The sequence below is a fragment of the Pteropus vampyrus genome, unplaced genomic scaffold (genome assembly GCF_000151845.1).
Source record: "Pteropus vampyrus isolate Shadow unplaced genomic scaffold, Pvam_2.0 Scaffold52, whole genome shotgun sequence".
In the NCBI taxonomy this organism is placed as follows: Eukaryota; Metazoa; Chordata; class Mammalia; order Chiroptera; family Pteropodidae; genus Pteropus; species Pteropus vampyrus.
The window spans coordinates 4047566-4053511 of NW_011888833.1; the positions used below are offsets into that span (position 1 = coordinate 4047566).

At 45.2% G+C, this 5946-nt stretch overlaps 1 protein-coding gene across 1 annotated transcript in view; it reads right to left on the reverse strand.

Annotated features, from left to right (window-relative positions):
* Positions 1–5667, reverse strand: part of LATS2 (large tumor suppressor kinase 2) — a gene marked incomplete at its 3' end in the record, with an annotated part of 69188 nt that extends 63521 nt beyond the window's left edge. The window contains exon 1 of the mRNA XM_023530717.1: positions 5577–5667. The remainder of the gene's footprint in view (positions 1–5576) is intronic.
* Between the last annotated feature and the right edge of the window lie 279 nt (positions 5668–5946).

The following is a 5946-nucleotide window of genomic DNA, read 5'->3' on the forward strand; positions in this document are numbered from 1 at the left end:
GTTCATTTATCCACCACCTGCTGAAGGACGTCTTGGTTGTTTCCAAGTTTTGGCCGTTATGAAGACAGCCGCTGCAAACGTCCACGTGCAGTTACTGGGTGGATATCTATTTATTTTCAACTCCTTTGGGTACATGCTGAGGAATGTGATTGCTGGATCCTAGGGAAAGAGGATGTTCAGTCTTTGTTAAGAAACTGCCCAACAGTCTTCCAAGGTGGCTGTACCATCTGCATCCCCGCCAGCAATAAAAGAGAGTTCTCATTGCTCCACATCCTCTCTAGTGTGCTGGATTCATCTACGTAAACAATCATGTCATCCTCAAGATAAGACAGTCTTCTTCCTTCCCAATCTGCATTACTATAACTTCCTTTTCCCACCTCACTGTACGAGCTGAGGCTTCCAGCACGATGGCGACCAGGTGTGGGCGAGGGGACGTTCTTGCCTCCTTTCTGACCTTAGTAGGAAAGCTTCGGGTTTCTCACCATTACCTGCGATGCTGTCGGTGTTTTGTAGATGTTCTTTATCAAATTAAGGAACTTCTCCTCCATTCCTCCTTTGGTAAGGGTTTTTATTGTGAGTGGGTATTGGATTCTGGCAAATGCTTTTACTGCACATACTGATATGGTCATGTGATTTTTCTTCCTTAGCCTGTTGATGTGATGTAATTAATTTCTGACTGTTGAAATGGCCTTGCCTACCTGGGATAAATCCCACTTGGGCACAGAGTAAAAGCTTTTATGCATCCTTGGATATGATTTGCTAATATTTGTTGATGCTTTTTACATCTACATTTGTGAGAAATCTTGGTCTGTAGTTTTCCTTTCTTGTAATATCTTTGTCTGGTTTGGGTATTAGGGCAATCCTGGCCTCAAAATGAGTTAAGAAGTATTTTCTCTGCTTCTATATTCTCGAAGAGACTGTAGAGAATTAGTAAGATTTCTTCCTTAAATGTTTGGTAGAATTTGGCAGTGAACCCATGTGGGTCTGGTATTTTCTGTTTTGGAAGGTTAATTATTGATTCAATTCCTTTAATATACATAGGCCTATTTAGAGCATCTATTTATTTTTGTGTGAATTTTAGTAGAGATCTACTTTTTAATTTCTAAAAGTATGTACTCATTATGAAAAATGCAAAAAATACAAAAAAGATGGAAATCACAATTATCCATTATCTTCCAACTCAGAAGTATCTATTAACATATTTGAATATTTCCTTCCAGAATGTTTGTGTGTATGCGTGGACATATTTTTAAAACATAACTGAAATACTTTATTTGTAATATTTTATCCTTCTTTAAACTTAACGTTGCACGATCAGCATAGCTTTACCCATTCAGAACTCTTAAAATGCCCTTCACTCATCAGGGAGGTCGAGTAACCCTACGTCTCTTTTCCATTTTCTCATCCATGAAACAGGTTAAATATACACATCTTATAGGATAGTTGTGAAAATTAAAAGAGACAACGTATGCAAAACAGGTGTCAAAGTGCCTAGCATGTCGACTGTAAAAAAATGGCCCCCGCCCCGCCCCACCGCCGTGTGCGTGCCCTTCGCAGCGTGCCTTAGCTGTGCCTCCCACCACGTGCTGAAGTCAGTTTCTCTCCCCCTGCGTGCTGGGCGCGGCCTGCTGACTTGCTCTGACTAATCACGTGGCAAAGGTGAAGCTGAGCAGCGAACGAGCCAAGTCCTCAAGATGCCTTGCGGCACCTGCTCTCACTCTGCTGGAACTCGGAGACCACAATGTGGAGAAGCCTGGATTAGCTGCTACAGACACGTGGCCCTGCCCACAGCCACCACCATCACTAGACAGGGACGCGACGGTATCTGAGACCATCCAAGCCCTGACACCCAGTAGAGATGTCAGATAACTATGACTGCAGGAGGAAGCCGGTGGACCAGCCCAAATGAAACAGTTTCTGTATTCAGGTGGTTGCTGTACAGCAATAAAAAGATAACCGAAACAGCGATCAATAAATATTAACTATTATTATTATTACCATGCAAATCTAAAAGGGGAGCATATGACGCTGAGACAGTTCCTAAGCACTTTAAAATGCTGTCGCTCGTTTAATACACGGCTCAGTGCCAGCCATTTACCAAGCGGGATTAAAGGCCATCCCGTCGTGGTAGACGTCAGCTCCAAAGGGCATCTATTCACACACATTTCCTGATCCCAGAGACCAATAAATTATTGACACCTTCTTTCCCTTGCAACCTTAGAATCAGGGCCAGAAGAGCCACCACGAGTCTCCCAACACAGCACCCCAGACAGATTTAATAGTTAAATACCTAACCAAATTAATTCCCATAGGTGCTTTTTTTCAATTGAATAAACATGTTGTCAGTATTTAGTAGTGATAGAATATGAGTACATCCCTATTTGAGCGTGTACGAAAACTGGGATAGATTTATAATTAAGTAATTATGACAGCAATGCTAGTTTTTTTCGTAAAGTTTTCATGGAATCAGCTATCCATGGGCAATTAGTCTCTTAATTCGCTCCCTCGCCTCACTGCAAAAGGGGAGAGAATCCAGATGACATTGGTGATTTTACCAGCTCACATTCGTTGAGTGCTTAGTGTACAGCAAACGCTGAGCCAACTCCTTTAGATGCATTCGCCCCTCATAACAGGCTATTTGGTATGGTTAAAAGTTAGGGTTCAAGAATTTGTGACTCCGAGTAGTTACGTGATTCAAGGTTAACCGGCCAGCTGGTATGACTGAGCTGAAGTTTAAGTTCAAGGCCTAAGCGTCCTGACCACGGGCCAGGCACTTTAGCTGCCCTCTACAACCTGTTTCTGGTGAATATGTTCTTGGCACCCAGTAGGCTCTCATGGAAGACGATGTCTGTTTAAAACCATTTTCGATCTAATCATTCAGATGCGTAAAGTGGGGGTAAAGTGAGATATTTCAACTCTGTGACAAGCAAATGCGACCCCTCATTCTGGTCCACTGACTTAAAATGTGCTGTACAGGAGAAGCAAGGGGCTGATTTAAATGTGCATTTCTCTGCTTATTCATGGGGTTTGGCATATTTATATTTTTATACTATGGAGGTTTTGAAAAAGATTTCACATTAGAATCATAGAACTGGGGAACAAATTGAAATATCACCTTTTTTAAAAATTGACTATTGCAAGGTCCCAGCCCTAAGCTGAGTTAAATTTTTTTTTTCACAGTGATCTAAATCATACACACAGAGTATCTAAAATGTACGGCTACAATGTAAAGAACGGAAAACCATTCCCCTCCTGGTAAGAAAGAGCAGCTGCTCTGGCCTCAGAGGCTCTCTGAATGCCCTGCATAAATTGCATCGCCCTAGCTTACTCCCAGAGGTAACACGAAGCTGAATTTAGTGTTAATCAGCCCCTTGCTTCTCTTTATAGTTTTACCACTTGGTGTTTGTTTCCCTAAACAGTATTTGGTGGTAGTGGTGGCGGGGGGTGGGGGAGGAGTTGCTATTTTTGAATTCTGCATAAATTGAATCCTGCTGTATATTTTCTGACTTGCTTTTTTAATTCTACCTTTTCGAAAGGCATACCGATTCATTCACGTGCTTTAAAGTTTATGGTATTCCATTCTGTGGATACAGCCTTGGTAGGCAGTCATGTGTCTCTAGCTGAACATTATTCAACATGCCGCCAGAGGCTCAAGTGTAACAGTTTCTCCGGGATACACGACAGGAGTGGAAGGGCTGAGTCTTAACACGTACACATATCCGAACTTTCTAGGTAGTACCAGCTTTTCCAAAGTGGATGAGGATAGCCTATAAAAATTCCCTTTACTCCATCTCCTTGCCAGTACTTGTCAGACTTTTACATTTTGGCCAATATAGTAGTGAAATGTGATCTCATTGTGATTTAAATGTGCATTTCTCTGATTATTCATGGGGTTTGGCATCTTTTCATATGTTTACATGTCATTTGTGTTTTCTTGTCTTTGAAAGGCCTCTCATGCTTTTTGTCCATTTTTTTTACTGGACTGTTTATCTTTTCCTTATCGACGTATAGGCATTCATTTTTTCCTTGCTGTGGCATTTTTTTAAAAATAGATACAGCATTATGCAGAAGAATGCATAAAACATAAACGTACTGTTCAAAGAATTTAAAATCAAACAACTGTGTCATCAAGACCTCTGTCAAAAAAAAAAAAGAAAAAAAGAATGTTGCCAGCACTCCAGAAGCACCGCCTCGACTCTTCCCTGCTGACAATCCCCTCTCCTTCTCAGAGGTAATTACCATCCTGACTTTTGTGGTAATTACTTCATTGCTTTTTTTTTATAGTTTCATCACCTGGGAATGCGTCCTGAACAATAGGGTACTGCTTGCTTTTGAATGTTATAAAAATAGATTCGTATGGTGTATGTTCTTTCTTTTTTGGCTTTCTGGCTTCTTCCGCCCACCACTAGGCATGTGACATTCACGTTGCTTCACACAGTTGTGGATCCACGAGTTGGAGTCTGCTCTTTTTTGTTGCCGTGTAGTATTCCAGTGCTACCTGGTGGCTCTGCTGCTGTGCAGATCCCACAATTCACTGAACTACTCTAATGCTGAAGGACATCTGCTTTGTTCCTAGCTTTCCATTCTTATGAAAAATACTATGGACGTTCTTGCAATGTCTCTGGGTAGAGCTGAGCAAGCCTGTCTCTAGGATGAACGCCAGGGAATGGGGTGGTTAGGTCTCGAGTATACGTGTCTTCTACGTCGCTAAAAAACCCTTGGCTGCTTTTCCAAGGTGGCGCAGCGGTTCATACTCGCACCAGCACCACGAGGGAATTCCCGTTAGCCAACAACTGTCGGAACCTCGAATTTTTGCCGAGCTAGTGGGTGCAGTTTAAAACCAAGCAATTCAAGCCAATCGCTGTGGTTTTAATGCGCTTCCTGACTAGTAACGAGCTCCAGCACCTATGTCTGCCGGCCGTGTGGATTTCTCTATTCTAAAAGCAACTGTTCAACGACTCTACCCGCTTTGCTATCGGGGTGTCTGCCCTTTTCCTTAGTTCACAGAGGTGCCGGACACTGGCGTTTGTCGCTCATTTGCACCCCAGGTAGCTCCTCCCACCCTGGGGTTTATGTTTTCCTCTCTTTATGATGTGTTTTGAAGGTCTGATTGGGTTTTCTCCCTCCGATTTTAGTCTAATTTGTCAATCATTCCTGGTTGGTGCTTTTTGTACCACGTGACCCTGCCCATTGGTCCTGAAGATGCTCTACCGTGTCACTTCCCGGAAAGTTCAAGTTCCGCGTTTCACTGAGGTCTTTGACGCCCCCGGAAGTCTGCGTGGGGGTGGGAGGCGGGAAGCCCCTGCTCCCTCAGTACAGTCCACCCGCTGCCCCTCGGCTCCGCGGTGTCTCCCTGGCTTAACTCGGGGTCCCCGTTCGCGCCGTTTCGCAACCAGTCTCGCTTCCTCTACCGAGAAGTAGCGCCTGGTATTTTGCGAACAAAGGCGTGTTTTGCTTACTCGCAACAGTACGTCCTGCACTGTCCTCAGGCGTTCCTGGTTAAGGTTCTCAGGTCGTGTGGAAACGCCCCTGTGAGCTTATTTGGCCTGTGAACATTTCAGGAAATGCATAAATACCTTGGCCACCGAGGTCCGACGACGTCCCTCACAGGGCCCGACGCGGGGGCTCCAGCACCCGCCTCTTCCCGGACGACGCAACGCGCAAGCGCGGCCAGCCCGGCCCCCCGCGCGGCACCACCAAGTGCGCTTGCGCCGGGGGACGCCCCGCCCCCGCCCCGCCCCCTTCGGCTATAAAACCTCGAGCTTCTCCTCGCGAGATACTTGGTTCTCATGCTCGCTGCGGGGGTCGGAGGTCAGAGCGAGCGTCTCCCGGGCCACAGGAGGAAGATGGCGGTGGAGTCGCGCGTCACCCAGGAGGAGATCAAGAAGGAGCCCGAGAAGCCCATCGATCGGGAGAAGGTGAGGGGCGCGCACGAGCAGCGGGGGG